Source organism: Drosophila eugracilis, unplaced genomic scaffold, assembly GCF_018153835.1.
Source record: "Drosophila eugracilis isolate 14026-0451.02 unplaced genomic scaffold, ASM1815383v1 contig_440, whole genome shotgun sequence".
In the NCBI taxonomy this organism is placed as follows: Eukaryota; Metazoa; Arthropoda; class Insecta; order Diptera; family Drosophilidae; genus Drosophila; species Drosophila eugracilis.
In genome coordinates, this window is record NW_024573306.1 from 2160914 (window position 1) to 2169205 (window position 8292).

Consider the following 8292-nt stretch of genomic DNA (forward strand, 5'->3'; position numbering starts at 1 on the left):
GAAAAGAGCCCCTACTCCAATACCAAACAATCCATGGACTCACAAAGGTATATATTATTTATGGGTGTGTATTTTAACTAAACAGAAATCGAATTGTTGTTCCTCGGCCTGTTTGCTATTTGTGCCTGCACGTGGCTTTTCGCCGCCAACAACGTCAACAATTCCTTTACTCGCATTTCCCATTTTTATTATATTTTTGCGGTTTATTTATAAGTGAGCAAAATAAGAGCCGAACGTGTTTATGGGACAAATGAAGTACTTTAGATTCAATTATGCATTCGTCAACAGAACACATAATGGAATCCCAAATTGTGTCATCCGTTTCGGGACGGAATCTTATGTTTGTTTATGCCGCTTAAATATCAACCGAAATTTTTACGTCATTGTTTTTGCTCCTGCAAAGGAGTTTGGTTTAAAGCCACTGATGAGGCCTCTCTATGTCTCAGTTTTGGCCGTAAATCAGATTTGTGATTTATGCTCCTACCGGTATGATGAAGTAGTCCTGGGGCCACTTTATAAGGGTAAGTGATGCTAGGAGGCGGGATAATGTTAAACGATAACTTTTGCTTACACTCGACAGCAGCAGAGGCAGCAGCAGCAGCAGCAGCAGCACGACTTCAAATCAAAGTTCCGCCCTATCTGTCTGATCGCTTCAGTGTTTATTAATGGTTACCAACTTATTTGGCTTTATTCATTTTATACCAATTCAAGACTCTGGAATTCCTTCGGACCTTTTCATTTGGTAGTGAAACCAATACTTTGGCCAACCGTTTTGGCAGGTTACAAGTGTAATCACCACATGACTAGTTGTCTTAAAAGGAACGTGCCAAACATCCCTGCTAATATGCAGTTACAACTACTTTGACCTGCGTGCATCAACTAGACGCCGTAATCGAAAGAACATCCCAAGACCACAACACTGCCGAACAAAGGAAAACTAAGTGAAGCCGAAATCCTTTGACAAATTAGTCGACTCGACCAAGTGGCTTTTCACTTCTTTGGACATTTTCAAGTTGGTGAAAAGCGCTTTCGTGAAAGCGGTTTAGTAGCTAGCTATGTCAAGTCACTGCTGCAAATGTGGTACTTCCTGCAAAATTTAAAATTCCAACCTATCAACAAATATGAGATTTGCCAACAAAATTTTCAAACGACGCCAAAAAATGGTATGGGCTTTAAGTTCCGGTCGAAAGTGGCTGAATTATGGCATAAAAACCAAGAAAAATTAGCATTTTGTGGTTTGGCGTTTTTTGCAAAAAATTATGACCACCGACCTATCAAAAAAGCTAAAATTTCGCAAAAAATTAAATTTCCGAAATCGGCCACAACAGTTTATGGGGTAAAATATGCGGTCGAAAGCTGCACAAAACAGTCTTTGACTTAGCTCTAGGACTTGTTTTGGCTGAATTATGGAATAAAAACCAAGAAAAATGAGCATTTTGTGGTTTGGCGTTTTTTGCAAAAAATGATGACCACCGACCTGTCAAAAAAGTTAAAATTTGTCCAAAAATTAAATTTCCGAAATCGGCCACAACAGTTTATGGGGTAAAATATGCGGTGGAAAGCTGCACAAAACAGTCTTTGACTTAGCTCTAGGACTTGTTTTGGCTGAATTATGGCATAAAAATCAAGAAAAATTAGCATTTTGTGGTTTGGCGTTTTTTGCAAAAAATGATGACCACCGACCTATCAAAAAAGTTAAAATTTGTCCAAAAATTAAATTTCCGAAATCGGCCACAACAGTTTATGGGGCAAAATATGCGGTCGAAAGCTGCACAAAACAGTCTTTGACTTAGCTCTAGGACTTGTTTTGGCTGAATTATGGCATAAAAACCAAGAAAAATTAGCATATCTAGGACTTGTTTTGGCTGAATTATGGCATAAAAACCAAGAAAAATGAGCATTTTGTGGTTTGGCGTTTTTTGCAAAAAATGATGACCCCCGACCTGTCAAAAAAGTTAAAATTTGTCCAAAAATTAAATTTCCGAAATCGGCCACAACAGTTTATGGGGTAAAATATGCGGTCGAAAGCTGCACAAAACAGTCTTTGACTTAGCTCTAGGACTTGTTTTGGCTGAATTATGGCATAAAAACCAAGAAAAATTAGCATATCTAGGACTTGTTTTGGCTGAATTATGGCATAAAAACCAAGAAAAATGAGCATTTTGTGGTTTGGCGTTTTTTGCAAAAAATGATGACCCCCGACCTGTCAAAAAAGTTAAAATTTGTCCAAAAATTAAATTTCCGAAATCGGCCACAACAGTTTATGGGGTAAAATATGCGGTCGAAAGCTGCACAAAACAGTCTTTGACTTAGCTCTAGGACTTGTTTTGGCTGAATTATGGCATAAAAACCCAGAAAAATTAGGATTTTGGGGTTTGGCGTTTTTTGCAAAAATTGATGACCCCCGACCAGCACAAAGGCTAAAAGTTGTTCAAAAATAAAATTTCCAAATGCGGCCACAACAGTTTATGAGGCAAAAGATGCGGTCGAAAGCTGCACAAAACAGTCTTTGACTTAGCTCTAGGACTTGTTTTGGCTGAATTATGGCATAAAAACCCAGAAAAATTAGGATTTTGGGGTTTGGCGTTTTTTGCAAAAATTGATGACCCCCGACCAGCACAAAGGCTAAAAGTTGTTCAAAAATAAAATTTCCAAATGCGGCCACAACAGTTTATGAGGCAAAAGATGCGGTCGAAAGCTGCACAAAACAGTCTTTGACTTAGCTCTAGGACTTGTTTTGGCTGAATTATGGCATAAAAACCAAGAAAAATTAGCATTTTGTGGTTTGGCGTTTTTTGCAAAAAATTATGACCCCCGACCTGTCAAAAAAGTTAAAATTTGTCCAAAATTAAATTTCCGAAATCGGCCACAACAGTTTATGGGGTAAAATATGCGGTCGAAAGCTGCACAAAACAGTCTTTGACTTAGCTCTAGGATTTGTTTTGGCTGAATTATGGCATAAAAACCAAGAAAAATTAGCATTTTGTGGTTTGGCGTTTTTTGCAAAAAATTATGACCCCCAACCTATCAAAAAAGCTCAAATTTGGCAAAAAATTAAGTTTCCGAATGCGGCCACAGCAGTTTATGGGGTGGAAGATGCAGTCGAAAGCTCGACAAAAGAGTCTTTGACTTAGCTCTAGGACTTGTTTTGGCTGAATTATGGCATAAAAACCAAGAAAAATTAGCATTTTGTGGTTTGGCGTTTTTTACAAAAAATTATGACCTCCGACCTTCAAAAAAGTTAAAATTTGACCAAAAATTAAATTTCCGAAATCGGCCACAACAGTTTATGGGGTAAAATATGCGGTCGAAAGTTGCACAAAACAGTCTTTGACTTAGCTCTAGGACTTGTTTTGGCTGAATTATGGCATAAAAACCAAGAAAAATTAGCATTTTGTGGTTTGGCGTTTTTTGCAAAAAATTATGACCCCCGACCTGTCAAAAAAGTTAAAATTTGTCTAAAAATTAAATTTCCGAAATCGGCCACAACAGTTTATGGGGTAAAATATGCGGTCGAAAGCTGCACAAAACAGTCTTTGACTTAGCTCTAGGACTTGTTTTGGCTGAATTATGGCATAAAAACCAAGAAAAATTAGCATATCTAGGACTTGTTTTGGCTGAATTATGGCATAAAAACCAAGAAAAATGAGCATTTTGTGGTTTGGCGTTTTTTGCAAAAAATGATGACCCCCGACCTGTCAAAAAAGTTAAAATTTGTCCAAAAATTAAATTTCCGAAATCGGCCACAACAGTTTATGGGGTAAAATATGCGGTCGAAAGCTGCACAAAACAGTCTTTGACTTAGCTCTAGGACTTGTTTTGGCTTAATTATGGCATAAAAACCAAGAAAAATTAACATTTTGTGGTTTGGCGTTTTTTGCAAAAAATTATGACCCCCGACCTGTCAAAAAAGTTAAAATTTGTCCAAAAATTAAATTTCCGAAATCGGCCACAACAGTTTATGGGGTAAAATATGCGGTCGAAAGTTGCACAAAACAGTCTTTGACTTAGCTCTAGGACTTGTTTTGGCTTAATTATGGCATAAAAACCAAGAAAAATTAACATTTTGTGGTTTGGCGTTTTTTGCAAAAAATTATGACCTCCGACCTTCAAAAAAGTTAAAATTTGTCCAAAAATTAAATTTCCGAAATCGGCCACAACAGTTTATGGGGTAAAATATGCGGTCGAAAGCTGCACAAAACAGTCTTTGACTTAGCTCTAGGACTTGTTTTGGCTGAATTATGGCATAGAAACCAAGAAAAATTAGCATTTTGTGGTTTGGCGTTTTTTGCAAAAAATGATGACCCCCGACCTTCAAAAAAGTTAAAATTTGTCCAAAAATTAAATTTCCGAAATCGGCCACAACAGTTTATGGGGTAAAATATGCGGTCGAAAGCTGCACAAAACAGTCTTTGACTTAGCTCTAGGACTTGTTTTGGCTGAATTATGGCATAAAAACCAAGAAAAATTAGCATATCTAGGACTTGTTTTGGCTGAATTATGGCATAAAAACCAAGAAAAATGAGCATTTTGTGGTTTGGCGTTTTTTGCAAAAAATGATGACCCCCGACCTGTCAAAAAAGTTAAAATTTGTCCAAAAATTAAATTTCCGAAATCGGCCACAACAGTTTATGGGGTAAAATATGCGGTCGAAAGCTGCACAAAACAGTCTTTGACTTAGCTCTAGGACTTGTTTTGGCTGAATTATGGCATAAAAACCAAGAAAAATTAGCATTTTGTGGTTTGGCGTTTTTTACAAAAAATTATGACCTCCGACCTTCAAAAAGTTAAAATTTGACCAAAAATTAAATTTCCGAAATCGGCCACAACAGTTTATGGGGTAAAATATGCGGTCGAAAGTTGCACAAAACAGTCTTTGACTTAGCTCTAGGACTTGTTTTGGCTGAATTATGGCATAAAAACCCAGAAAAATTAGCATTTTGTGGTTTGGCGTTTTTTGCAAAAAATTATGACCCCCGACCTGTCAAAAAAGTTAAAATTTGTCTAAAAATTAAATTTCCGAAATCGGCCACAACAGTTTATGGGGTAAAATATGCGGTCGAAAGCTGCACAAAACAGTCTTTGACTTAGCTCTAGGACTTGTTTTGGCTGAATTATGGCATAAAAACCAAGAAAAATTAGCATTTTGTGGTTTGGCGTTTTTGCAAAAAAATTATGACCCCCGACCTGTCAAAAAAGTTAAAATTTGTCCAAAAATTAAATTTCCGAAATCGGCCACAACAGTTTATGGGGGTAAAATATGCGGTCGAAAGTTGCACAAAACAGTCTTTGACTTAGCTCTAGGACTTGTTTTGGCTGAATTATGGCATAAAAACCAAGAAAAATTAACATTTTGTGGTTTGGCGTTTTTTGCAAAAAATTATGACCCCCGACCTGTCAAAAAAGTTAAAATTTGTCCAAAAATTAAATTTCCGAAATCGGCCACAACAGTTTATGGGGTAAAATATGCGGTCGAAAGTTGCACAAAACAGTCTTTGACTTAGCTCTAGGACTTGTTTTGGCTGAATTATGGCATAAAAACCAAGAAAAATTAGCATTTTGTGGTTTGGCGTTTTTTGCAAAAAATTATGACCCCGGCCTGTCAAAAAGTTAAAATTTGTCCAAAAATTAAATTTCCGAAATCGGCCACAACAGTTTATGGGGTAAAATATGCGGTCGAAAGTTGCACAAAACAGTCTTTGACTTAGCTCTAGGACTTGTTTTGGCTTAATTATGGCATAAAAACCAAGAAAAATTAACATTTTGTGGTTTGGCGTTTTTTGCAAAAAATTATGACCTCCGACCTTCAAAAAAGTTAAAATTTGTCCAAAAATTAAATTTCCGAAATCGGCCACAACAGTTTATGGGGTAAAATATGCGGTCGAAAGCTGCACAAAACCGTCTTTAACTTAGCTCTAGGACTTGTTTTGGCTGAATTATGGCATAGAAACCAAGAAAAATTAGCATTTTGTGGTTTGGCGTTTTTTGCAAAAAATTATGACCTCCGACCTTCAAAAAAGTTAAAATTTGTCCAAAAATTAAATTTCCGAAATCGGCCACAACAGTTTATGGGGTAAAATATGCGGTCGAAAGCTGCACAAAACAGTCTTTGACTTAGCTCTAGGACTTGTTTTGGCTGAATTATGGCATAGAAACCAAGAAAAATTAGCATTTTGTGGTTTGGCGTTTTTTGCAAAAAATGATGACCCCCGACCTTCAAAAAAGTTAAAATTTGTCCAAAAATTAAATTTCCGAAATCGGCCACAACAGTTTATGGGGTAAAATATGCGGTCGAAAGCTGCACAAAACAGTCTTTGACTTAGCTCTAGGACTTGTTTTTGGCTGAATTATGGCATAAAAACCAAGAAAAATTAGCATATCTAGGACTTGTTTTGGCTGAATTATGGCATAAAAACCAAGAAAAATGAGCATTTTGTGGTTTGGCGTTTTTTGCAAAAAATGATGACCCCCGACCTGTCAAAAAAGTTAAAATTTGTCCAAAAATTAAATTTCCGAAATCGGCCACAACAGTTTATGGGGTAAAATATGCGGTCGAAAGCTGCACAAAACAGTCTTTGACTTAGCTCTAGGACTTGTTTTGGCTGAATTATGGCATAAAAACCAAGAAAAATTAGCATTTTGTGGTTTGGCGTTTTTGCAAAAATTATGACCTCCGACCTTCAAAAAGTTAAAATTTGTCCAAAAATTAAATTTCCGAAATCGGCCACAACAGTTTATGGGGTAAAATATGCGGTCGAAAGCTGCACAAAACAGTCTTTGACTTAGCTCTAGGACTTGTTTTGGCTGAATTATGGCATAGAAACCAAAAAAATTAGCATTTTGTGGTTTGGCGTTTTTTTGCAAAAAATGATGACCCCCGACCTTCAAAAAAGTTAAAATTTGTCCAAAAATTAAATTTCCGAAATCGGCCACAACAGTTTATGGGGTAAAATATGCGGTCGAAAGCTGCACAAAACAGTCTTTGACTTAGCTCTAGGACTTGTTTTGGCTGAATTATGGCATAAAAACCAAGAAAAATTAGCATATCTAGGACTTGTTTTGGCTGAATTATGGCATAAAAACCAAGAAAAATGAGCATTTTGTGGTTTGGCGTTTTTTGCAAAAAATGATGACCCCCGACCTGTCAAAAAAGTTAAAATTTGTCCAAAAATTAAATTTCCGAAATCGGCCACAACAGTTTATGGGGTAAAATATGCGGTCGAAAGCTGCACAAAACAGTCTTTGACTTAGCTCTAGGACTTGTTTTGGCTGAATTATGGCATAAAAACCAAGAAAAATTAGCATTTTGTGGTTTGAATTATGGCATAAAAACCAAGAAAAATTAGCATTTTGTGGTTTGGCGTTTTTTACAAAAAATTATGACCTCCGACCTTCAAAAAAGTTAAAATTTTACCAAAAATTAAATTTCCGAAATCGGCCACAACAGTTTATGGGGTAAAATATGCGGTCGAAAGTTGCACAAAACAGTCTTTGACTTAGCTCTAGGACTTGTTTTGGCTGAATTATGGCATAAAAACCAAGACTTGTTTTGGCTGAATTATGGCATAAAAACCAAGAAAAATGAGCATTTTGTGGTTTGGCGTTTTTTGCAAAAAATGATGACCCCCGCCTGTCAAAAAAGTTAAAATTTGTCCAAAAATTAAATTTCCGAAATCGGCCACAACAGTTTATGGGGTAAAATATGCGGTCGAAAGCTGCACAAAACAGTCTTTGACTTAGCTCTAGGACTTGTTTTGGCTGAATTATGGCATAAATACCAAGAAAAATTAGCATTTTGTGGTTTGGCGTTTTTGCAAAAAATTATGACCCCCGATCTGTCAAAAAAGTTAAAATTTGTCCAAAAATTAAATTTCCGAAATCGGCCACAACAGTTTATGGGGTAAAATATGCGGTCGAAAGCTGCACAAAACAGTCTTTGACTTAGCTCTAAGATTTGTTTTGGCTGAATTATGGCATAAAAACCAAGAAAAATTAGCATTTTGTGGTTTGGCGTTTTTTGCAAAAAATTATGACCCCCGACCTTCAAAAAAGTTAAAATTTGTCCAAAAATTAAATTTCCGAAATCGGCCACAACAGTTTATGGGGTAAAATATGCGGTCGAAAGCTGCACAAAGCAGTCTTTGACTTAGCTCTAGGACTTGTTTTGGCTGAATTATGGCATAAAAACCAAGAAAAATTAGCATTTTGTGGTTTGGCGTTTTTTGCAAAAAATTATGACCCCCGACCTTCAAAAAGTTAAAATTTGTCCAAAAATTAAATTTCCGAAATCGG